General features: G+C 49.8%; 1 protein-coding gene across 8 annotated transcripts in view; it reads right to left on the minus strand.

Moving 5' to 3' along the window:
• Window positions 1-26,907, minus strand: part of MICAL2 (microtubule associated monooxygenase, calponin and LIM domain containing 2) — a 153,879-nt gene that overhangs the window by 74,088 nt on the left and 52,884 nt on the right. The gene's annotated exons all lie outside the window — the stretch shown is intronic.

Below are 26,907 nucleotides of genomic sequence, written 5' to 3' on the forward strand. Positions count from 1 at the left end.
TCAAATCATGGAGAGGGGGTTAGCATCCAAGTTTCCTAGAGGTTGGAATTCTCATGTCTTTTCACCAACGGAATAGGGAGGCTCAGTTAGTTAGTGGGAACATCTGCAGATGACAGGGCCAGGTGGAGGTGACATCGGATCCTGACGTTTTCTCAGAGGAAAACCCACATGGCTAGTTGCACTCTGATCCAGCTTCTGGGAGTGGGCTCCACATTCCAGCCCATAGAGAGGCTGGGGAGGGAAGATAGCTCTCACGGTCTTCCCAGGCCCACCAGACACACTCTGGTGTGTTGACACACTGCCTGTGCTTCCCAGCAAGTCACCTTTAAGGCCTGACAGATAAGAGGAGTAAAGAATGTCCCCTCCAAAGCCTCGTGCAGGCTTTGCCCCCTCCTCGTCAATGCACAGAACTCCCTACTCCGTCTGCAGCTGCCACAGAAGATGTGAGCAAACTTGATTGTTGGGTCAGAACACTCTTGAGCAACTCCCAGTGGGTAAACTTACACTCGACAGTGGTTTGTAATTAAAATGTTTTCAAAACTGCTCAGAGATCACATGTCTAGGCCTCAGGAGACTCTAAGCTCCACCCTCCCGCCAGCCTCTGATTACATGTGGCAGAGGCTCTACTGCCAAAGAACACACCATGTCTCCTTTATCCGCACATCTCTGTGAGTGTGTTTCTGGAAAAGCCTCTCCCTGAGGCCTGCAAGGAAGGCTGGTCAGGAATTCTTCCTGTCTCCACATGGAGACATGCCTGGGCATCTAGGCACCTGACTGGGCCAGCAGGTGGGCTGTGGCATCCCCTCCCAGGCTGGCAGTCGAGCCCACATGTGGAAGGCAGGCCTCTGGCGCCCCGTGGGAGCCCTGCAGGGAGACAACTGCTGTGGTCCTCCAGACAGGACAAGCTGCACCACCAGCTCAGACATGGGGTGAGCTGAGCATGTTCAGGGGGCATGAGGAGGTGGGTGAGGAAGTGGGCTAAGCTCTGCTGAATGTGTAAAAGGAAAATCAGGCTTTTGAAAGTATTTGATGGGGTGGGGGCGGGTGGCAACGCACCAGGTTAATGCACCTGGCGTGAAGCACAAGGATCCCAGCTTGAGCCCCGGCTCCCCACCTGCAGGTGAGTCGCTTCACAGGTGGTGAAGCAGGTCTGCAGGTGTCTGTCTTTCTCTCCCCCTCTCTGTCTTCCCCTCCTCTCTCCATTTCTCTCTGTCCTATCTAATAGCAACAATAGCAATGGCAACACTAACAGCAACAACAAGGGCAACCAAATGGGAAAAATGGCCTCCAGGAGCAGTGGATTCATAGTGCAGGTACTGAGCCCCAGTGATAACCCTGGAGGCAATAAATAAATACATACATAAGTAAATACATAAATAAATAACTTTAAGATCCAGTAACTGGGTGCTCTGAACTTTGACTTTAAGAGGTGGGGGGAGAAAGTATTTGGTGCTGTCTGTGAGACAAAGAGAATGGGACCTGTCTCATGCATGTGTTCAGAAAACACCCCGTGGACACCTGTCAGAATTCTGAGTCACTGTGCTGGGTGCTGGGGCAGCAGAGACAGACGCACTGTTTCCTGCGGACAGACACTCTGACTTTAGAAGCAACTGAAGGGTCCTGAGCAAGACGACAGTCGCCAGCCCAGCGGGGAAGAGAGGAGGCAGTGAGCGAGCAAGGAGGAAGTTATTCTCAGACTGGATGAAGAGGTCACTAGGTGGGAAGGCAAAGGAGAAGCAGGGGAAACAGCACAAGCACCCATGAAGGCTGACTCACTTCTTCTTCTTCTAGCGTTTGCCCTTCTTCCGTAGCCAGTCAACAGCGTCAGGTTGAGCCTGATGTAAAGTTTCAAGACCTCCTTTGAATCTGGAGAGGTGGCAGTCGTTGACTATGTGAGTCATAGTCTGTCTGGAGCCGCAGGGGCAGTTCGGGTCATCTCTGGCTCCCCAGCGATGGAACATAGCGGCGCACCGGCCATGGCCTGTTCGATAGCGATTGAGGAGGGCCCGATCATAACGTGCTAGGTCAAAGCCGGGTTGACACTCGCAGGGGTCTGTGATGAGGTGTTTGTTCTTTACCTCAGCTGACTGCCAACTCTGTTTCCAAGAGTCTGGAACAGAGAAGTTCAGTGTAGGCGTAGGGGACCAGATTGGGTGACGAGACGTCAAGCGTTGGACAGGGTGGGCGAAGATATCCGTGTATATTGGCAGGTCCGGTCGAGCGTAGACGTGGGAAATGAACTTAGATGATGCCGCATCCCGACAAATATCTGGCGGGGCGATGTTGCTAAGAACTGGCAGCCATGGAACCGGGGTGGAACGGATGGTTCCAGAAATTATCTGGGGCAGGGGCTAGAGGGGCGGGAGTGAGCCGACTCCGCTTCTGAGGAGGAGGTTGGTGGCACTGTGCACTGAGGTGGAGAATCAGGAAGGAGAATGTGTTTGGGGAATGGGAGGGGGCAGGAAGAGTGACCTTGTGGGGGATTTAGTCTTCATAGAGTCATGACAACAGAAGGTGTTCTCCTGCTGTGGTGGCAGTCTCTCCATCTCTCTCTCTGCCTCTCACTCTCTCCCTCCTTCTCCTTCCCTCTCTTCCCTCTCCTCCCTTCCTTTGTCTCTGAATGAAAAGAAGTGGCCCAGAGTGGTGAGCTCAGACAGATGAGGAGTTTCCAGTTTCACACACACACTCAAGGAGACTGACAGAGTAGGAGACACAGATCCCTAGCAATAATAGTGACTTCTTTTTCTTTTTTTTTTTTTTTTTGCCTCTGGGGTTATCACTGTGGCCCAGTGCTCGCACTATGAATCCATCTCCTCCTGGAGGCTATTTTTTCCCTTTTGTTGCCCTTGTTGTTTATCGGTGTTGTTGTTATTGTTGTCATTGTTAGATAGGACAGAGAAAAGGAGAGAGGAGGGGAAGACAGAGAGGGGGAGAGAAAGACAGACACATGCAGACCTGCTTCACTGCCTGTGAAGTGGCCCCCCCTGCAGGTGGGGAGCCGGGGGCTCGAACCAGGATCCTTGCGCTGGTCCTTGCACTTTGCGCCACGTGTGCTTCTCCCACTGCGCCACCGCCCAGCTTCCATAACAGTGACTTCTAATGGAGGTCTGCTATGCATTGAACACAGTGAGTGCCATCCTGATCAGAGGCCTGCCGTGTAGGCAGTACCAGGGCCATTTGACTGCTGAGGAAGGGGGGCCCCCAAAATGTCCAGTAACCTGCCCGTGGCCACAGGTATCTCACTTGGTCTGCTATCACGTCCTCCGACTTCTAATGTTAGAGTCAGCTCCCCTCAGGGAAGACCAGTTTGTCCAAGATGACAGTGAAATGATACTGCTGAGCAGAATAAGGGGTCTCGTCTGCTGTTCACGACCCGGGCAGGATGGCTGCAGACACTTCGCAGCTTTGCCGGCTTCTCCCAACAAGATGTCAGGCGCACTTCCTTGAGCAGGATGTCAAAATAGGTCAGCTATCCACTGTCAGCTATCCCAGGGCAACCAGATCACTGTCAGTTAAGAGCTACTGTCACAGAAGCATAAGCTAAGCCCTACACATAATTTCCAGGTTCCACCCACCTCGCAGTGGAGGTGAACCCTCTGTGGCAGTGACAGCAGACAGATGGGCCAGAGCGCACGCGGCTGTGTGTCTGCAGGAGACTGGCCTGGGCTGTCGGGCAACTTTCATCCCCAGTGGGAAAGTCACCTGTCATTCTCAGCAAACCGCAAGACCCAGTCCCTCCATCTAGGTGCGTGTGCTGTGTCCAGATCAACAAAGCAGAAACAGGGTTGGGGACCTGAGTTAACATGAAATGAAATTCCCAACAGCCACAATGTGAGGGGAGGGGGTAGCCGATACTGGTAAAACAAACAAACAAACAAACGAAATCACTTGATTTTGAACATCTCATTTAGGCAAATATCTGAAAATGCCACTCGAACGTGTACTCAGCATAAGAAGTGCTTAAAGAGCTTCCTCACTCTCTTCTCACACTGAATATGTCCCGTGTGTGGTGTTTCTCAGCACAGCTTGGTTGGGATTGGCCATATTTCCAGTGCCCTAGCCTTATGGCTAGTGGCTCCCACATGAGACAGCAAGTTGGGGGCGGGGAAGTGGGGAAAGGGCCTCGCCCACATTTACAGATGGGTGGAGGCGAATGCTGAGCAGTGATCAGGGTTTGACCGTCAGGTCCAGGGATGTGTACAGCTCAGGCTTTGCCCTCATCTCTGAGAACTGCCTCTGCCCACCATTAACCCACCTGCCCCATGTGCTAGGGTGGGCAGATGGGTAAAGTGGAAAGGAAACCAGAGAACCATTGGAAGGGGCCCTGGGAAGCCCACTCACCAAGACGGTGGGGAGTCACTGAGGCTCCCAGGGCAAGCTTCACCAGACTGCAGGCAGAAGGGCCAAGAGCCAGGCAGAGGCCGACAGCTCACCAACAGTCAGGGCACACCCGGTCTCCTCACCAGCAGCCAGGACACAGGGCTGAACCCCACCCAAGTCACTGCTAATGCAAAGTCCTCAAAAATCACAGTGTCTGACCAATCTCAAGCCAGGTCCACAAAGACGAAGACGACCCCCCCTTTCCTGGGATCACCCAGCAGTGATCAGCTTGTTTTTCTGGTGATTCAAAGGAAGGCTGAGGGCTTACTGCTGTCTGGATGTCATTTTTCGCTCATTTAGGTCACTCCTGCCCCCGAAGCCTTACCCTCCCCACCATGCAGACGGAGAGCCAAGGCCACACTGCTGCAAAGGACTCAAGCATCTCACTAAACAAAGGAAGGGGGAAGACATAACCAGAGCATATGATTTAAAAATAAAACTTGAGGGGAGTCGGGTGGTAGCACAGCGGGTTAAGCGCATGTGGAGCAAAGTGCAAGGACCGGCCTAAGGATCCCAGTTCGAGCCCCCGGTTCCCCACTTACAGGGGGAGTCGCTTCACAGGCGGTGAAGCAGGTCTGCAGGTGTCTGTCTTTCTCTCCCCTTCTCTGTCTTCCTCTCCTCTCTCTATTTCTCTCTGTCCTATCTAACAACAACATCAATAATAACTACAACAATAAAACAACAAGAGCAACAAACGGAAATAAATATTTAAAAGTCAAATAAATCAATCAATAAATAAAAATAAAACTTGATAACGCCCATATTCAGCAGGGAAGCAATTACAGAAGCCAGACCTTCCACCTTCTGCACCCCACAATGACTCTGGGTCCATACTCCCAGAGGGATAAAGAATAGGGAAGCTATCAGGGGAGGGGATGGGATACAGAGTTCTGGTGGTGGGAATTGTGTGGAATTTCCCCCCTCTTATCCTATGCTCTTGTCAGTGTTTCCATTTTATAAATAAAAATTAAACTTGAGGCTGGGGACATAGCTCAGTGGCAGGGCACACTGTTTACCCATGAGACCCTGGGTTGGACGTGGAAAACTGAGAAATGTGAACAGGGGGAGATGGGATAATGGTTATGCAAAAAGACTCGTATCCCTGAGACTCCAAAGTCTCAGGTTCATGGTAAATTCACCTTCTTTACCCCATCTTGGATAGAGCTTGAAAATACCATGTTAAGTGAGATAAGTCGGAAATAGAAGGATGAATAGGGGATGATCCCACTCATAGGCATAAGTTGAAAAAAACAAGATCAGAAGGGAAAACACTCAGCAGAACCTGGACTGGAGTGGGTGTATTGCACCAAAGTCAAAGACTCTGGGGGTGGGGGAGGGTTCAGGTCCTGGAACAGGATGGCAGAGGAGGACCTGGTGGGGCTTGTATTGTAATGTGGAAATGTTATGCATGTACAAACTATTGTATTTTACTGTTGACTGTAAGCCATTCATCCCCCAGTAGAGAAATGAATAAAAAAAATCAATAGAATAAAAATAAAGTGCAAAAGATGTTTCCCCTTTGACTATGAAGCCAGTTAGCTGGTCAATGTTTTATATATAGAACAAGAGACACAAGATCCTTTACAAAAAAAAAAAAAAGTTTATGGGATTAAAGAGAGAAGGAAGAAAACAGGGAAAAAAAAACAGAACAGGAAAAGAAAGACAAAGAAAAAAGGAGAAAGACAGATGCCCTTGGGGCCAGGGCAAAGAAGGATGGGGCAGGAAAGGGGTACAGAGGTCAGAGGAGGGCAGAGATGGGGGCGGGAGGCAGGAAGATGCCGCCCATCAAGTCTGAGTTCTACACGGCCAGCACTGCTCCCTCAGACTCTCAGAGAAGGAGTACCACTCACCATCCAAACCCCTGATGAGAGTTAACACAGTGCGGGCCAGGGCCTTTGGAAGGCACTGGCAGCAGGACGCACGGGACAGACTGAGCACCCAGTACAGCTCACCCCATTCCTGCTCGGCTCCCCAAAGAGGCAACCCTCTCCCTGCCGGTCCCCCGCAGGCAGTGACAAGAGACAGCTCTCCCTCATCTGAGGTCTGGGCTTCTTTCTCAGCACCTTTACGGGGCAGCGCTCAACTGCCCCGCCCTGTGCTCTCAGGGTCAGCTCAGCCCTTGCTGCCCTGCCATCACGTTGCCACGGAGCACCGGAGCCACGACAGACACATGGGCTTGTTCCATTTCTCCTGCAGGGGCTGCCGTCCTCACCCTGCAGGTGGGCAGACTGAGACCCGGGGACTGAAACCCAAACTGTTTTCTTTCCGCTGTGAGACAGACAGAATATAAAGAGACAGGGAGAGAAGAATAGAGAGACAGAGAGACACAGAGTTTAGTTTAACAACCTCAAGGGGGGAAAGGGAAGGTTATTACACCGTCTACACACACAGTGAACACATGCACTATGGATGGTACAGATTACCAAGCTCTTTTGGCTTTGTTTTACAGATGACAGTTAGACAGAGAGTACATTGTCCTCCAGACAAACTCCTGGGCCTACTTTCAAAGGGACTAAGGCCTATTTATAAAGTTCCTTCTGATCTGTTATTCAACTAAGTTATATATAAAAAAAAAGAAAAGAAAGAAAAAAAGCAAGCCTTGTCTAACCTCTGCATTGGCAAGGTCTTTGTTTTTCAAAACCCACTTTTTAAGCACTAGAGAGCTCTCCACTGCTTCCCACAGTTTCCGGCAAAAGTTAATCAGTTCATCAACTGGGCACTGCCTAAGTGTGTGTGTGTGTGTGTGTGTGTGTGTGTGTGTGTGTGTGTGTACAGAACATGCATAGCATGCAAGAAACCAGAGACTCCTGAGCAACGGGACCCATGTCTGATTCCAGGGCTCCTTTGCTAAGCACCTACTGTGTGCCTGGACAGTGGAGGGCACATAGTGAAGAAAGACGAGGGTAGAACTGAAAAGTCTCTTCAGTATTTTGAAAGCATGGCACCAGGTGGGGTTGGGACTCCATTGGAAGCAGTTCACAGGGAGTGTGACAGGTGTGCAGGGTCACCTGGCCTCCACCCTGGCCGGTTCACACCTGCAGCTGTGCTTGGCTGCCTCGTGGAAGAGCTGGACAGCAGAGTGTACCCAGAGGTCTCCATGACCCAGACTCAGCTGAGAACAAGAACCAAAGTGCCCTTCTACTTAAGCCCCTGCGGCCCTCCAGCCTCAGTCTGTCCCCCTGCAAGCTGGAGCCAGCAACAGTGACACGCATCAGACTCTGAGCCGACAGTTGGCCAGGCTGTGTCATCCAGACTAGAGGTCAGAGCAGGAGGGGAGCATGTGAGCAAGTGTGTGTGTGTGGGGGGTAGCTCTGTGCTGGTGCTGACAGCACATAGCACAGGAATGGTCTGTGCTCTCTCAGCCACTGCGAGGAGTGTTCACCACTTTACCTCAGCATCTGCAACACTGCCCCGTGACCGTAAGTCTAGTCCAATCAAAGTCAGTCACCGATCCAATCCCTTTACAGACAAGCCCATATAAGCAGGAAGGAGAGACACTGAAAGAGGAGGCAGAGAGGTTCGGAAGACCCAGCTAACAGGAGAGGTTCTGGTTTACGGGAACAGTCTCGCCAATTTCTGAGGCTTTGACAGAGTGATGAAAAGCAGATGAATAGGCAACGCAGTAGCTCAAAGCTGTCATGTGTACGGCCCAGGTTCAAACCTGGGCCATGCTACACTGGAGGAAGTTTTGAGTTTTGGTGCTGTGGTTTCTCCCATCTCTCTCTCTCTCCTTCTCTCTCTCTCTCTCTCTCCTATCTATCTATCTATCTCTATCTGATAGCCAGCCGAGAGAGGTGAAGCCCCAGAGACAACACACACACACACACACACACACACACACACACACACCCCTATAGGACCTGGTATGGGTTAGTTACCACAGCAAATTAAAACTCACCCAGACCCTCTCCACCACAGACTGCAGTGAGGAGCCCCTGACAATCACTACTTCAAGTTCATTCCTAAGACAGCAGAAATATGGAAAGACCCAGTGGTGATCTTGGTTTAATGCAATGTCTGGAATCTATTTATGAAACCTCTCAGAAAGCCTAGACCATTCCACCACAAAACCCAAATGTCAGATGTTCTCCGGGACAGACAGACGACAAGGAGGACTCACAGGACCTGAGCACTCTGTCTTGGGGGAGGGAAAGAGGAGACGGCTCTTTGCCTGGTTCACTTCTCCTGCCTGGGAACTGCAGAACAAACACTGAGCAGGGGCTCTGCACTCCCCACAGCGAAGCCTCACTGGGACTCAGACACCTGCACTAGACCCCCAGGGGAAGGTGTGAGCAAGGAGACGGCTCCAGCTCCAGGTCCGAGAGTTGCTGGGGGCAGGGGCAGACTCTGCACACAGGAGCAGACGCTGGCTTTGATGTCTAGGTCACACGCACACAGCAGCCCTACTATTCGGATTCCTCTTACCCAGACAAGTGGCAGTGGTGACTAGGCCGGGCACTCTGCTACGAGCGCTGTGTATATGAACTTATCCAAGTCTCATAACCAGCTGCTGGGCTGGGCTGGGAGCTGCTGTTTTACGACTGAGGAAACCGAGTTGCAGGGAGGCGACATAGCATGTCCAAACTGGCCCAGTGAGAAGTGAGCTGCAGACCCAGGCTAGCTCCTAGACTCTGACTGAAGTGGATGCTCCATTTCTGGGCCGGGGAAACACACACGTGGGTGACGGTCCGGCCTTGCTGGACTCCGGGTGAATGCCTGGCAACCGGGCCTCTCTCTACCTTCCACTTTACCCAAGAGTGAAATAAGCAGCTGGGCAGATGTGGTCCAGGAGATGGTGCAGTGGATAAAGCACTGGACTCTCAAGCACGAGTTCCCAAGTTCAGTCCCCAGCAGCACATCTATCAGAGTGATGTCTGGTTCTTTCTCTCTTTCCTACTATCTTTCTCATTAATAATAATAGTAAAAAGTATTTTTAAAAAATAGCTGGGCACATCATACATTTCACCTTCTCTGAAAACTGAGTGCGAGTAGAATACAGTCCCAAGCCTATGACAAGGGAAAAACAAAAGCACTGTAGAGGTTATCTCTGCCCAGAGACTCCAGGACCGGTTTTGATTCCAAGTTTAATGAAGGAAAAATAAAAACAGAGCAGGAAGGATATAGTTTCATGATGGCACGGAGCCACTGCCCCCACACTCCTGACTTCCTGCACAGAAAAGCATGCCGTCACTTCAACACTCACTCACTAAGACAACAGCAGGCTGTGTTTCCCCACCCAGCAACAGTCGGCTTGAAGCAACAGATGGAAGAAGGCGAGAGTGGACAAGGGGCCACAGAGACACTGGGGATGGTGGTGAGTGGATTTCCCAGGTCTGGTATCAGCTGTCCCAGACGCTAAGCATAAAGAGACTGTTCCCGGGCAGGGGAGAGAGCATAATGGTTAGGCAAACAGATTCTCATGCCTGAGGCTCCAAAGTCCCAGGTTCAATCCCCCACACCACCATAAGCCAGAGCTGAGCAGTGCTCTGGTGTTTCTCTCTCTCTCTCCCTCTGGATCTCTCTCAAAAATAAAATGAGTAAGATATTTTTAAAAATACTGATTTAAAAAAAAAGAGAGAGAGAGAGAGAGACAGTTCCCAGAACATGTTCCACCAAAGGCCTTCACACAGGCTCTCCCAGGGGCAGGAGAACAGCCTCACATTCCCAGATCATGAGCTCAGCCTGGAGTGGCGCCAGGGAAGCCAAGGTGGACAGAGGCCGGGCTGGGGAGGGTCGGCGGCTTCTCATTCTCCCTACTGGCGCGGGAAAGGAGACACTAGCTCTGACTCCAACAACAATGGACTAGTGTGGCCTCAATTACAAGGAAGAGATAGGATCACAACACAGTTAACAGAGCCCCTTGAGAGGCCATGTGCTAACCATCTCCCCAGTCACACAAGAGGCAAGGAGGCTCTGTAGGGACGAAGGGGAAAAGGCGTTCACGCTCAGAACCGTCTGTGTGCTAGAGGGGTGTGTGTGTGTGTGAGTGTGTGTGAGAGAGAGGGTTGTGAGAGAGTGTATGTGTGTGTGTGTGTGTGTGTGTGTGTGTGTGTGTGTGTGTGAGAGAGAGTGTGTGAGTGTGTGTGAGTGTGTGTGTGAGAGAGTGTGTGTGAGTGTCTGTGAGTGTGTGTGTGTGTGTGTGTGTGTGTGTGTGTGTGTGAGAGAGTGTGTGTGAGTGTCTGTGAGTGTGTGTGTGTGAGTGTGTGTGTGTGTGAGTGTGTGAGAGAGTGTGTGTGAGTGTCTGTGAGTGTGTGTGTGTGTGTGTGTGTGAGTGTGTGAGAGAGTGTGTGTGAGTGTCTGTGAGTGTGTGTGTGAGGGTGTGTGTGTGTGTGTGTGTGTATGTGTGTGCACATGCTATAAAGCTGCTACTAAGGTCTGTTTCAAGGTCTTGCTGCACAGGTGGGCACAGGGAGTCGTGGCGTGGCAGGTCACAGGCCACAGAGCAGAAGAGCAGAGACCTGATGCAGGTCCCTCCCAGGCTCTCTGGCTCCCAGCTTCCGCGTGGCCACACACAGGTAAACCCCACACAGTTCCTGACACCCCAGTTTCAAGTCCACTATGTCAGATCAGGGATGTTTAATCATTTTACAAAGATTTATTTTTTTTAAAAAAATATTTTTACTGGGGGCTGGTTGATAGTGCAGCAGGTTAAGTGCACATGGTGCAAAGCACAGGGACCGGAGTAAGGACCCTAGTTCGAGCCTCCAGCTCAGGGGGGTTGCTTCACAGGCAGTGAAGCAGGTCTACAGGTGTCTGTCTTTCTCTCCCCTCCTCTGTCTTCCCCTCTTCTCTCGATTTCTCTCTGTCCTGTCCAACAACAGCAATGGCAACAATAATAACAGCAACAAGGGCAACAAAATGGGGAAATGGCCTCCAGGAGCAGTGGGTTCATAGTGTAGGCCCTGAGCTCCAGCAACAACCCTGGAGGAAAATATACATATTATTTATTTTGGATAGATAGTGAGAAATTGAGAGGGGAGAAATAGAAATAGAGAGGGAGAGACACCTGCATCACTGCTTCACCATTTGTGAAGCTTCCCCGTTGCAGGTGGGGACCAGGGGCTTGAACCAGAGTCCTGAGCTGAGGTCCTTGTGCATGGTAATGTGTGCGCTCAAACAGGTGTGCCGCCAGCCAGCCCTCCCAAAGACTGTTTGGGAGCAGAGAGAACCAGAGCATCACTCTGGCATATGAGGTACTGGGAAGCCAGCTCTGGGCCTCTGACACGCCAAGCACTGAAGCCTTCCTACCGCATAGCCTCCATCACTAAACTTCCTTTTTTCACCAGGCTTTTCACCACTCCTGGCAGAGACAGGAAGAGAAGAGACACCAGGGCACTTCTCATCCTCCCATGTGACGACTGGTGGCTCATGGGAAAGTATCCTCTCCTCCTCTCTGGATTAACCACTGTAATGCCATGGGTCTCCACTGGGGCTCTGCGAGCGGGGGACAGGTGAAATGGAGAATCTCTGTACACCCCACCCCTCACTTTTTCTGTAAAGCTAAAAATGCTGTTAGGAAGGTAGAGGACAGATGACACAATCACCACCAAAATAAAAGCAAGCAAAATAAACAAATAAATAAATAAGCCTATTTGTTATCCCTCCCCTTAAAGCTGGGCAGGGTAATCACAGCCACCATTTGCCGACTGTTTATAACATTGCAAGGCCCCTTCTAAGCTAACTCGATTTCCTCCCTGAAATCATTTTTGAGTGGGCAATATTATTTTCATTTATAGCAGAGAAAAGTTTGATCTCAAAGATCAGTCTTAATCAGACACCTCTACCTTCCGCTCATTTGAGTTTCTGAATTATTGCCATTAAGGAAGTTATAAAGCCAGCTGTTAAAAACTAAGCTTGAAGTCTTACTTTGGATCTGCATAAAGAAAGCAAAGTTAGGGGGCCGGGTGGTGGCGCACCTGGCTGAGCGCACATGTCACAGTGCTCAGGTTGGAGCCCCCAGTCCCCACCTACAGGGGGAAAAAGCTTCCCGAGTGGAGAAGCAGGGCTGCAGGTGTCTCTTGGTGTCCTTCTCTCTCCATCTCCCCCTTCCTCTTGATTTCTGGCTGTCTCTATCAAATAAATAAAGATTAATATATATATATATATATATTTAAAATTACTATTTAAAAAGAGAAAGCAAAAGTAGCCAGATGCTGAAGCTGATAGAAGGTTGCAAGCATTAGCAGGTGGCTATACTCCCAGCCTGTCTCTCTCTTTCCCTAGTGGGGCAGGGCTCTAGGGAAGCAGAGCTCCAGGACACATTGGTGGGGTTGTCTGTCCAGGGAAGTCTGGTTGGTTCAGCGGGGAAGCAATGACAGAAGCCAGACTTTCCACCTTCTGCACCCCACAATGACCCTGGGTCCATACTCCCAGAGGGATAGAGAATAGGAAAGCTGTCAGGGGAGGGGATGGGATACGGAGTTCTGGTGGTGAGAACTGTGTCGAGTTGTACCCCTCTTATCCTATGGTTTAGTCAATGTTTCCTTTTTATAAACAAAAATAAAATAAAATAAAAAAGAAGAAGAAGGCTGAAAGCTTCATCCTTAACCCTGAATCACAAACATCCAAGCAGCTTCATGGCACCAGGAAGTTCACTGGGGATCTCGAGCGGACATAAACTCAGAGCGAGGCTCTCAGAGTGCAAGTTCTTAAACGTGAAGTAAGGCTGTCGTCAACCTTACATGTTTTCGACAACATTCCTTCTGCAAATAAATGGCTACAATGAGTGCGCCCTCTCCACACCCTTCACACCCACTACTGAGTGCTGAAGAGATGTGGGGTCTCAAAGTCACCTGACTTCATGTCGCGCTGTGGATCCTGCTCTTCCGTCAAGTCCTTAAACAAAGACCATTTGGTGGAACGCTACCACCTGGGCGCCTCTGATTTTGAGCATTCTGTTTGTCCCAGAGGAATTCCAGGTAAGTCCTTTCTTTAGCCCAGGGAAGCCTCAGTTTCTCCCCCACCCCATCTGTTAAGCAGCAGTGGTCATGCCAGCCCCTGTGATCACACGGTGTTTACAAGTTTCTCTGTAAGCAGAGCAGCTTTCTCCCACTGTGATGCAGTGCTAAAGTCTAACACACGGCAATCCATTCCATAGGCTCTGGGTCCTCTGAGTAAATCTGAGAGGCAAAACACACAAGAGGGATCATGAATCAATGTCACCCACACCTGTTGCTGAGTTCAGCAGATCCCTTCCTGCCACCAGGAAGTATAGAGCACTGGGAATAGAATGTCAGAAGTTAGTGACCTGCCCTGGCCAGTAGCAGCTAAGTGGACAGGGTGTCAAGGTCCCCAAGATTTGGGGTGACTGAGTAGGATTTGAAACCTTCGGGACTTGAAGCAGATTTTGGGGGGGGGTGGCCAGGTGGTGGTACGCCCAGTTAAGCACTCATAGAATTAAGCACAAGGACCCTCGCCTGGGGGGTAGATAGCATAATGGTTATGCAAAGAGACTCTCATTTCTGAGGCTCCACAGTCCCAGGTTCAATCTCCAGTACCACCATGAGCCTGAGCTGCGCAGTGCTCTGGTTAAAAAAAAAAAAAAAAAATTACAGACATAAGCATAAGTGAAACAAACCGGTCATACAAAGACAAATACTGTATTATTCCACTAAATGAGATGTCTAATGTGATCAAAACCAGAGAGACAGGACTAGAATGCTGGGTTCCGGGACCAGGGGCACATGAGGATGGTAGTTAGGTACAGAGTCTGAGTTGAAAATGATGAGAAGTTTCTGGGAGATGGATTCACACGACGACAGTGAACCGGACATTTGAAGGTGTTCACTGGTCAGAAAGGTGGCTCAGTGGCTGAAGGTAGGACTTGCCTGTGTGGGCCCTGGGCTTGTTAGAGCAGAGCTGCCTCCCTCCTTTCTCACTCTTGTTATGTAAGGGTACTTAAATTTCTTAAATGATTAACATTGCAAATTTTATGTTCTACAATTTTTAAAACCTCATGTTCTCAATTCAGTTCCTGAAAGCTAAATATGACAGAATGACTCAAAATGTAAACCACCTTTTCCAGCTGTCAATTTCATGAAGTCAAAATACACCGCATTCCTAGTTGAAAGTTAGCACGCAAACTAAAACTGTTAATAGGACTTGCATACCAGACCCTGAAAGTCTAATATAAAAATGTAAGATCTTGGGAGTCAGGGAGGCAGCAGGTTAAACGCACATGGCACGAAGCACAAGGACCCGGTTCGAGCCCCCGGCTCCCCACCTGCAGGGGAGTCACTTCACAGTCTCTTTATCTGTCTGGCTACCCTGCATTTCTTTCTTAAGACCCCACTGTATGGAGGAGGTGTGGAAGGTGTAGAGAGTGTCAGCACACAGAAGACTGTGTCCCTCCCACTGGAGATGCTGAGTAAGCCGTGTGGTCAGTTAATTTCTTTTCAAGAAGTTGCCTGGAAGGTTACAATGAATCTGTTTTATGTAATATAATTGTATAGCTACTACATCTAAGACTACATGTAAGTTATATTTACAGCTCACTCCCCTTCCTGCAATTCCGTAACTGTGTATTGACTACAGACCATGGTTACGCTGGGAATCATGTTAAACGCGCTCTCTGCTGGACACGTAGCTCACAGCTGACCATCCATGACCACTCTGGTCTGTGTGACCTCATTGACTGAAGCTGCGGCCATTTCGTTCTCTTGTGCAGTTGGACTTCTGACCAGCCCTGTCCCCTCCTCTTCTTCCCTTCACGGGCTCTGAGGACTCAACCCACCTTGCAGACCAATGCTGAGCACGCTGGGTGTTGAAGAGCTCAGTCTATAAGTGGTACCTACTATACCCCAGGGAGTTGATCCATCCATTCACTATATCGTTTCTTCTCCAAAACAGAAGATTCCAGGTGCATCTGGGTGACAAGTCTAGCAGATGGAGACTTGTCTCAAGTGGCCTCCCCCAGGGCTCTGTTCTGGCTCCTACACTATTTAATATTTACATGACCTTCCAGAAACTTCTTCAAGGAAGTTCATCTACGCCGATGACATCTGCTGTGCAACTCAGGCATCCAAGTTTGACATCCTCAAGGAAACACTCACGAAAGACATGTCTCTGATATCTGATGACTGTAAAAAATGGCGACTAATCCCTAGCACTGCAAAAACGGTATCATCTGTTTTCCATCTACACCATGCCTCGGCCTCACATGAGCTTAATGTGCAGCTTGGCGGTACGAGAATCCGGCATGAAGCCCAGCCAGTCTATCTTGGCATTACTCTCGATCGCACTCTGTCATTTCACAAACATCTCATAAAAACTGCAGCAAAGGTGGGCGCGAGGAATAACATCATTGCAAGACTGGCCAGCTCCTCATGGGGCACGAGCGCTTCCACACTACGATCATCCTCTCTGGCATTATGCTATTCCACTGCAGAATACCGTGCCCCAGTATGGTTCCGTAGCCCCCATGTCCACTTGGTCGATTCCAAATTATATTCCTCCATGAGGATCATTTCTGGAACCATCCGTTCCACCCCGGTTCCATGGCTGCCAGTTCTTAGCAACATCGCCCCGCCAGATATTCGTCGGGAGGCGGCATCATCTAAGTTCATTTCCCACGTCAACGCTCGACCGGACCTGCCGATATACGCGGATATCTTCGCCCACCCTGTCCAACGCTTGACGTCTCGTCACCCAATCTGGTCCCCTACGCCTACACTGAACTTCTCTGTTCCAGTCTCTTGGAAACAGAGTTGGCAGTCAGCTGAGGTAAAGAACAAACACCTCATCACAGACCCCTGCAAGCGTCAACCCGGCTTTGACCTAGCACGGTATGATCGGGCCCTCCTCAGTCGCTATCGAACAGGCCATGGCCGGTGCGCCGCTATGTTCCATCGCTGGGGAGCCAGAGACGACCCGAACTGCCCCTGCGGCTCCAGACAGACTATGACCCACATAGTCAACGACTGCCACCTCTCCAGATTCAAAGGAGGTCTCAAAACTTGACATCAGGCTCAACCTGACGCTGTTGACTGGCTACGGAAGAAGGGCAAACGCTAGAAGAAGAACAGGCGATGGGGAATGAGTGAAGCAACTGCTTCTCTGAGTTTAAATTTTAATACAGCTTTTTACAACGAGGTGTTGAGCTCAGACTCAGGGTCTCACATGGGCACTTCACTACAGGATCATCTCCCTGGCCCCACACACACACACACACACACACACACACACACACACACACACACACACACACACTCTGCCCCCTGAAGAGTTCCAAATCTTTCTGGTTTGGCCACAGTCGTGTGGTGCCAGGCATTGAACACAGAGCCTCAGGCCTTGAAGGCAGAGGGAGCCTCCACCACTGAGTCACTGCCCAGGCCCTGTCTGAGTATTTTGCTGGGGTCTGTGGGAGCGCTTTTGCCCATCTGGCAGGGCCACAGGGCTGGGAGTCGGGCAGTAGTGCAGCGGGTTAAGCACACGTGGCGCAAAGCGCAAGGACCGGCACAAGGATCCTCGTCCCTTCACAGGCGGTGAAGCAGGTCTGCAGGTGTCTGTCTTTCTCTCCCCCTCTCTGTCTTCCCCTCCTCTCTCCATTTCTCTCTGTCCTGTCCAACAACGACGACAGCAATAATAACTACAACAATAAAACAACAAGGGCAACAAAAGGGAATAAATCAATAAAATAAAAAATAAATAAAACACAGGGCTTCAGAGACTTGAATGAAAGGAAAAAGGGATGTAATTTATCTCAGTAATAATTTTCATAGGGACTACGTCGAAATGACAACAGTGCGACTCTATCATATTAAATAAACTGTTTCATTAAAGTCGATTTCACTGTTTCATTTGTTCTTCACTAATGTCACGATTAGAAAGACTGAAATTATACGTGGGACCTGCGTCCTGTTTCTGTTGGGCGGCTCTGACCTAGAGAACTGTGGACCCCTACAGCCCCTGAAGCCAGGTCACCCCTTCTGACAGAGGCGCATGCCAAGAAAGGGTCACGGCTCAGTTTTGTGGTTGTGTGGACATCTCGGTTCGTAACTGCAAACGCAGATGCGGGGGCCTCAAACACAGCAGCGCCGTGTGCTGTCGCTTAGTGCTTGTCTCTGCTGTGGGGCTTTTAGGTCCTCACTGCTGAGAGCTGAGTTTTCTGTAAGTGGGGAGAACACAACAAGGGCTGGACCTGTGAATGGCCCCAATCCTGCCCTGTGGCAAGAGACTCAACACAGCCTGAGACCACACACAGCTCACTGGGAGATGGAAGATATGCTCGTGGTGAGAAAATCTGTAAGATATGCTTTATGGTTTGAAAAAAAAAAAAAAAAAAAGCAGGGCAGAGGAAAAAAATTCTCTAGTGAGTGAAAAAGAGAAGCCAGGGGCTACCTCCAATCTGGCAAGTCGAGTGTGTAACAGCTCTGTGGTTTCATTTTGCACTCCTCAGTGACACATTTATTTGCATAATCCCGACCAGAGATCCCCAAAAGTATTTGCATCCCTGGGTGGGACAAGCCCAGCCCCTCAGTTCCCAGACCTGCTGGCCAATTTCCCCACCCCATTAAAAATGTGTAAGTGGCTCACAGACAGAAGCTGGAAGATGCTACCATGACGCCGTCCTGACTTCCTTCCCTGGGCAGACGGCCTCACCGATGTGTCCCTCCCTGAACCCCACCTCCTCAGAGCCCTGCCCCACTAGGGAAAGATAGGAACAGGCAGGGGGTATAGTCTGCAAATTATGTTATGAATATACAAATGGCTCTTGGCAGAATAAGAATTCTTCCCCCAGAATAAGAGGAAGCAGAGAAGAGGTGAGGGAGGACTCCCAGGAGTTGGTGGCGCAGGCATGAACCGAATCATAAAGAGAACAAGTGGGTGAGGTCAATATAGACCTTCCCTGAGCTAGAACTCTGAAAGCTCCCGCCATCTGATCAAGTTTGGAGGGGGAAAGGACGATTGGCACTTGTTTCCCTTCTGAAGAGTCTTGGCAGCGCACACTTCTCTAGGGAGACCATGTATGTGCAACTATTTTTGTTTCGGTCATAAAACATTACGCAAATGTGGAGTAACGATACAGTAATTACATTTTTGTGTTTGGGACTGTTCCGGGAGTGGTGATAATCCTTACCATGTTGCTGATGGACTGCTCTCGTCAGTGACCTCCTTCAAGGCCACGCTGTCAAGACTCGGGGACTCAGAGAGTGTCCATCTCAATGCCTACGCAACCAGACCAAGGAAGCTCAGTGGGCAGAGCCCTACCGTGGCAGGCTCCCTTCATTCCTTTTCTTTTCTTTTTTGTCCCTTCTTTAAGGAACAAAACAAGCGGTGAAGCAAGTCTGCAGATGTCTTTCTTTCTTTCTCCCTGTCTCTCTCAATTTCTCTCTGTCCAATTGAATCAATGGAAAGAAAAAAAAAATGGCCACCAGGAGTGGTAGATTTGTACTGCTGTCACTGGGCTCCTGGAGGCAAAAAGAAAAAAAAAAAAAAGAGAAGGAGAAGGAGAAGGAGGAGGAAGAGGAAGAGGAAGAAAAGGAGGAGGAGGAGGAAGAGGAGGAGAAGCAGGGAACTGTGTGGCAATATTGAGTCCTCTCCTTCTCCCGCCATGTCGTCCGTTGGTCCTGATTTGCCCGCCCCTCTTCCATCTTCCCCTAAGTGACCTCGCGGTCCAAGCATTTGTCTTTGTTTGATCTAGCACATGTGTTTTCTCCCTTCAACACATATAAGCGAAGTCATGCGGTCTCTCCATCTGGATGATTTCACTCATCCTACTGTCCTTTGGGTCCATCTCTGTTGCTCTCTTAAGAAAGGACTCTTCGGGAGTCGGGCTGTAGCGCAGCGGGTTAAGCGTAGGTGGCGCAAAGCACAAGGACCGGCATAAGGATCCCGGTTTGAACCCCGGCTCCCCACCTTCAGGGGAGTCGCTTCACAGGCGGTGAAGCAGGTCTGCAGGTGTCTGTCTTTCTCTCCCCTCTCTCTGTCTTCCCCTCCTCTCTCCATTTCTCTCTGTCCTATCCAACAACGACAACAACAATAATAACTACAACAATAAAACAACAAGGGCAACAAAAGGAAATAAATAAACAAAATAAATATTAAAAAAAAAAAAAGAAAGGACTCTTCTGGGCACCGCCCTGCAGGCTGGGGACCAAGCACCTACTGGAAGACCCTCCGGGGAAGGGAACTAGACGAGATGTGTGATGTTCCCAATGTGACGCACACAGATCCTCACAGTGTCCCTTCAGCAAGCTTCCACGGGTGGACCCACGTGACTCCTGTGAGGAACGGCACCACAGCACTGGCATGGCAACTGGCCAGCACGTGTAAGCGGCCAGACAGCTGCCAATCTAGACGTGAAATGAGAAGCCACGGAAGCGACAGAAGTTGGATAGCCACATGCCGATTCGAAAAGTGACTTTCAAGAGATATTTGTGAGTGCAAAAAGACAAGCTTCACAACAAATACGCTTTTTTATTTTCCCCTCATGAGATGGTCGCTGGATGTATTACCCATCTGCACACACAAGACCCACATGCAGGGTTTTCTGGAAGGACACAGGGAGTGTTCAGTGACTGCCTGGGGTGGGGGGCGGTGATGGGGCTGCTGGGAGGCTGGGAGGAGACTACTGACTGCAGTATGTCTGCTTGTCCTGCCAGAAATACGTTTGCATCACAAACATGCATTTCTTCTTCTAATTAAATCAAACTCATTATTCTCCAAAAGGCTATGCTAATACATGCATTTGTAAAATGAGCCACTGTGGAATCCAATTAACCACTCCCTAGGAAGAAATAAGTAAGAGCCTATATACTCATTCATTCATTCATTCATTCATTCATTCAACAGCGACACCTCGGGAATGAAAATCATCTGCGTTGCACACTGCCATCTCCCCAGCCCCACCAACAAGATTTTCTTTGTCCCAGCTGGAGGCTGCTTGGAAATGAGCCAACTCAAGTGAACATACAATGTCCAACGTACACACTCATCGGCGAGGCCTGGTTGCTTATCCAGGCTTCAAAATGTTCCCAAGGTCACGGTGCTCCGTGGCCTCCGCTAGGCTAGCGGAAAAGCGCAGAATTAAGGGGGATGGTGTAAATTCAATTCTCCCTCCAGGGTCCACCCTCTGCTCTGTCAGCTCTGCCTGGAACTGTCCGCATTAGGTAAGCATGCTTGAGGAACCCCAGACAGCCTGACTCTGAGGGCTCTTGGGGGTGATTTCAGAGGCTCGGAATGTCAGATAGCTTTATCTAGACCAGGAGATAGCGGCTTTCCGCTCCCAGCTTCACACTCCCTGGCCCTCTTCACCCTCCCCCCAGCCCCTCTACCACTGTGCTCTGCTTATGAAACACAGGAACCACAAGTGAGCTGGCCTGCAAGCCTCGCCCACTACGCTGACCTGGACTACCTAGCAGCCGTGAGCCCCCCCCCCCACCCGGGGCACACAGGCAAGGGTCACATTCAGGGGCAGAAGGTGTGGGGTGACCCTGCTAGCTGCTCACAGACATTTATTTCCTCCTAACAAGGGAATATGAGCCTTTCCAGTCTATAGGCTGGCCCCACTTCTGCTGGTGACAAAAGAGTCCATGAGTCCCTTCCTGCAAATGTTGTATGGCATGCAAATGCCTTCTGGTCTGAATTGGCTCCCTGTGATCAATGAGTGAACACATGGGGAGTGTTAGGAGGGAGCCTGGGCCGGGAATCAAGGAGCTAATCATCAATGGTCCTCCATGTCCTCTGTTAAAATGTGTTTTCTGGCACATTAGTCTTGGTTTATCTTTACTTCGACATATATTTCACTGTTGAAGAAATGGTCTACAAGACTTGTCACAGGGGGATAGTTTTACACCTCTCCCGAACAGGTGCAGTACACAGGGCAGGAGCTGGGGAGGCGGGGGACAGGGGCCTTCCTCTTTGGTCTCCTGCCACCCATCCATTCTGTTCTCTCTGGCTGGCTTTGTCCTTTCATTTCCATGACAGAAGCAATACACTCTTCCTAGAATCTCTCTCTCTGCCTATGTTCCCTCTCGCCGTTCTGTTCCCTCACATCTGAGAGGCAAACTCCTAATCGCCTGTCAAGGCCCAAATCATATTTCTTCCAGGAAGCATTCTCAGAATCCCCTACTCACAACACTTAATCTATTTAGCCACTCACTTTTCTTTCTTCCTTTCTTCCTTCCTTCCGTTCTTTCTTTCTTTCTTTCTTTCTTTCTTTCTTTCTTTCTTTCTTTCTTTTTTTCACACATGCAGAATAGTGTATACAACTTTCACAGAGTACCCAAGATATTAGTGGTAATAATGGCTAAACATTGCCTGATAACTTAGTGTGCTCTAGGCAACTTTCTAAACACTGTACCAAGATTGCTTCATTTAATCTTCACAGTAACTCCAACAGGGCAGTCAGATCGCAGTCCTCATTGTACAGAAAATTTGACTAAGAACCTGATAAATCAGTAACTTGCTCAAGGCCACAGAGTCATAAAAGGGCAGCTAGTTGCTTCTGTAAGCACCTGGCACACAGTAGGTGATCAATAATTATTCCCCTTGTGAACGATTAACTAAGTGGATCAATACAGAAATATTACATTTCTGACTCCTTTACCTGAAACTCAAGAGAGAGACACTTTTTCAGCTCTCAAACCATCTGCCTCGTCAAATGCCTGGGAAGATATACGGCACTGAGATTACCAGACAAGTGAAAAAAAATAGGAAGAAGGGGATAGGTAGACAGTTGCCTCGCCCGGCAGAAAGCAGACAGAACTGCCTGTGAAGAACTGGGAGCAAGCCTCAGGCCACTATGCCTGACAGTGCCTGCAAGGGGGAAGCTTCATGAGCAGGGGAGCAGTATCACGGTGTCTCTCCTTATCTCTCTCTCTCTCTCTCACTCTCCATCGAAAGCAAAACAAAGACTAGCCACAGGAACAGAGGAGTCATGCAGGCACTGAGCATAATAGCCCTAGAATGGGAAAAATATGACTAAGCAAGCAAAAGGGAGGTCAGATCCTCACAGCTAATTGACTTCAGCTTCCTGGACCATCTACGTGTTAAAAGTCAAATGCAGAACTGTCGAATGATATTGTTTCTAGTGCCATCAAGCATGCAAAGTCCATGAAGTGACCAGATTCCATTGTCACAGACAATGGCAGTCTCCATCCCAATGGCAAGCTGCATTTTCTTCTGGCCTGTCTTCCCCGGGAATGTTGCACCATCGGACATGGTATGTGATTTGTATATTACTCCATTGCAGAGCCAAGGCCAGTCGTGAAAGAGTTCACTTGGCTTGATCTCTGGTTGACTCCATTCTTAACCAAACAGACCACACCCAGGGAGAGAATTATCCGGGCCCTGGCAAAACCCTTAGAGATAATAATCGATACTGAACAATGATTCTAAATTAGATTACGTAACTAGCATTTAAGTCCTTGTTCCAGTGACCATGTAGGCCTCTCTCTCTCTCTCTGTCTGTCTATCTCTCCACTGGCACCTCCCCAGAGGCCTTGTTCTCTAGGTAAATCTTGATCACCAATCTGCCTCCACTATTCCATCACCCTACACAGACACACATACACACACACACACACACACACACACACACACACACACTACTGGCATGAAGGCTGTATGGTTTCGGGCACAGTACAGGGCAGGGACTGATAAGCACTTGTAAAACACAAGCTCAGTTTCACCTCAGATAGTGCTGAGATGTGACAAAAGATGAGATATATAGAGTGTCCAAAGTGCAAAGGTGGGGGGGGTTCTGGCTTTTTTTGGGGGGAGGGGTGTAGTCCTGCTCTGTCTGCGGCCACCCAGGAGCTTGGCTATACGCCGAGAAGCCAACGTACATTTGTGTTGTATGCATCAGCGGTAATGATTAGCCATGCAGGGCAACGCCCAGCATGGCTCGTTTGGCTAATGCCCAGTGGAAACTGCTACCCCAAAGGATGCCTACAGGAGGTTGGGGAACAAGATTCTGCCTGCTCACATCTGAAGAGAGAAAAGAGCCAGATTCTACAAGAAGAAGGCTCCTGAAGCTGACCATTAATGATCCAACATGGAGCCTGGAGCTGGGATCCATCACCGCAGTCACTGCCCAGGACATGGACTACTGATCTTTCTTGTACTTCCAGTTCTTGGAGACCTGTTCCTCCCGCTCTCCCACACATCCATCATGTGATGTCTGAAAGGTCCACCAACAGAAGTCAGTTCCTTTTGGCCGCAATGACTGGTACGGAGGTTGGCCAATCAGAAAATCCTTCCCTGAGATTTATTTTTCCCCAATATTGAAAAGGAAGAAAAAGATTCCAGCCTTTGGGGTCATGGGGCTATAAAGATATCAACTAGAGGATACAACATGGAGAAATAAGTTTGGAAGAAGGAAAAAAAAAAAAACAACAAACAGCACATTGAAACATCCCACAGACAGACTGGAGGAGAGACGGTGTGGGACCGAGTACGTCTGGACCTTGCTTTCTGGGCTAGCAGCTTCCTTGCTTTGCTCGGGTTTGTTTGAGCGGAAGTGGCCTGATGCAGCCACAGTTACACATGGAGTGCATTCTCAGAGGCAGCTTCTTTTTAAAGTGTATTTTCTTTATCTTGATGAGAGGGGAGAACGAGAGAGTAAGAGCCTCCCGTCCCAAAACACAGCACAGCCGTGGCTCATGCTGGGGCCGGGGACTGGATCTGGGACCTTGGAGCCTCCCGCGTGGTCTTTGGCAGAACCATTCTGCTGTCTCCCCAGTCCTAAGGTGTGTCTTCTACGTCTCAGAAGCTCGCTCGTCTTCAGGAGATGGACCACCACACAACTGAAGACTCATAAAAACTGCTGGGCTGGAGCCGCTTGACTCAGCATCACTCACTGAAGGTCCGAGTCCTTTCCTTCTGCATGAAGGTAGAGGTGACCCGTCTACCAACCACAAGGCGTGAGGACTGTTCTATTTCAAGCCACGAAGCTTGTAAACCAGGGGCTGGCCGTGCAGGCTAGGCAACCACCTGGTGTGTTTTATTTGGTTGTTGTTTTGTTTTTTAAGGACGTCTTCAGGGTGTCAAACATTCACTCCATCTGACTCACAGACTCTACAGATCACCAGGAGCGGCCCTGTAACAACTAGAAGCCATTTGGGCTGTGGGCCGTGCGAAGCATTCCCTAATAAAATTGGAGGGCTCTGCAAGTGGTCTCTGAGAAAGCCGAATCAGGTACCTGACCTCTATGGACGATTTTTAAAATAAAGCCACTGAGGGAGTTAGGCGGTAGCGCAGCGGGTTAAGCACACATGGCACCAAGCACGAGGACGGGCATAAGGATCCCAGTTTGAGCCCCCAGCTCCCCACCTGCAGGGGAGTCGCTTCACAGGCGGTGAAGCAGGTCTGCAGGTGTCTGTCTGTCTCTCCCCCTCTCTGTCTTCCTCTCCTCTCTCCGTTTCTCTCTGTCCTATCCAACAACGATGACATCAATAACAACAATAATAACTACAACAATAAAACAAGGGCAACAAAAGGGAAAATAAATAAAATATAAAAAATTAAAAATAAATGAATAAAGCCACTGCACACGTTCACCAAGCATGACGAAACTTTGAAAGCACAGAGGTGTCATTCTCCCCCCACCCCCTGCCCCCTTCTAAGCCTGTAAGAGCTGCTGGGTGAACTCTGCCCAGAGGTGCCAACAGCTGGGAGGTGGGCACTGAGCGGGGTGTGGAACTCACCGCACCAGTTCCATCCCTCCTTCCACCTCTCCTTGCTCAGCACTCTCATCTCCTCTGCACGAGGCTGATGCTTGGCAGGTTGGGGACAGACACACTGGCCAGAAGGACAATGTACCCGAGGCTGCGGCAGGCAGTTAGTCTGCCTGACCAAAGGGGATGGCCTTCCCTTGTCCTGTACTCAGTGCCCCTACTCCAAGGAGCTGGGCTTGTCTCTCCCCAGTGCCAAGAGAAAGCACCATCTCCCACAGTGGACTCAACCACTCCCCACCACCAACGCAGAAACACAACAGTCCTGATTGCCATGGAGACTTCAATCCTCTTGTCTGGGGTTGGCGCTGATGAGGATTCCAAGGGCTCTGGCTGAGCTACCTCCTGTGAGGTCTAAATAGGGCATGTTCACTTTTAACTTAAACACACGGCTGGGCCAGTTCCCAGTGCTGACAGCCCCCAAGGGCCAGCCAGGAAGTCCTGACTTCTAGTTACCCATGAGGCAGTGGGCATGACAGAGACGGAGCCCCAGGCTCCCCAGCATTGCAGTGGCCACACAGTCGGGGGGAGTGGTGAGCATGTGGAGGGCTAACTACAGGTGGAATCCTGATCAGAGAAGAATATCTTGAGGGCCAGGTAGGAGTGCACCTGGTTGAGCGCTCACATTAAAAGGGCACAAGGAACCGGGTGCGAGCCCCTGGTCCTCACCTGCAGGGGGGACAGCTTCACAAGTGGTGAAACAGGGCTGCAGGTGTCTCTGTCTCTCTCCCTCTCTCCCTCTCTTTCCCCTCTCAATTTCTCTGTCTCTATCCACTAAAAAATAAATTTTAAATGATTTTTTTTAAGTATCTTGAGGAGTAGGGTGGAGAGGTAGAGAATGGCAAGGTCTGGGGAGGAGAGGAAGAGAGAGGCAGGAAAGGTAATAAGGACCCAAATCCCATTTCTTTTTGTCTTTTTGGGGGGCCAGGCAGTGGTGCACCTGGTTAAGCGCACACATTACCGTGTGCAAGGACCTGGGTTCAAGCCCCTGATCCCCACCTGCAGGGGAAAAGCTTCACAGGTAGTGAAGCAGGGCTGCAGGTGTCTCTCAGTCTCTCTCTCTCTCTCTTTTTTTTTTTCAAATCCCATTTCTTAATTAACGAATTAAAAGCCAGGGGTATTGAAAAAAATTGTTTTCTCCCAGGGAGACACAGCTGTCTAAGTATGCCTCTACATGAGTCAAGTGGTCTAAGGCTTAGAATCAGACCCACAAGGGTGTCACGTAGGTGTGTGATCATGAGCAGGACAGCTGACTTGGTTTCCAGAGGACTTCAGCGCACGTAAAGTGACCAGCACTCAAAAAAATGACTCAGAACACAGTGGCCGTTAGCAATGGGGGTGGAGGTTACCATACAGCAGGAGGACAGTGTCAGGCATTGGCTTCACTCCCTCAAGCATGCATTCACTTTCTCTGTCCTGAGGAGGACAGAGCAGCTGACAGAGGGGGAACGGGGACCTAACTGCCCGTGGTACAATAGAATGGCAGTTTGGTAGAGGAAATGTTCCCTCATGAGGAAGGGGACAGGTGGTGCACACCCAGTTGAGCACACGTTACGGTGCCTAAGGACCCGGGTTCAAGCCCCTGGTCCCCACCTGCATGGAGAAAACTTCACGAGTGGTGAAGCAGGGCTGCAGGCGTCTCTGTCTCTCTCCCTCTCTATCTCCCCTTACCCTCTCAATGTCTGGCTGTCTCTGTCCAATAAATAAAGATGATTTTTTTTAATTAAGTAAAGAAAATATAAAGAAATGTTCCCTCGTGACAATGGTGATTCTGTAAGTCAGCATTCCCTCACTACAGTGATTCTGAAGTTGGAAGAGGAGGAGGAATAGGAGGAGGAGGATGGGGAGGAGG

Source organism: Erinaceus europaeus, chromosome 17 (genome assembly GCF_950295315.1).
Source record: "Erinaceus europaeus chromosome 17, mEriEur2.1, whole genome shotgun sequence".
Classification (NCBI taxonomy): domain Eukaryota; kingdom Metazoa; phylum Chordata; class Mammalia; order Eulipotyphla; family Erinaceidae; genus Erinaceus; species Erinaceus europaeus.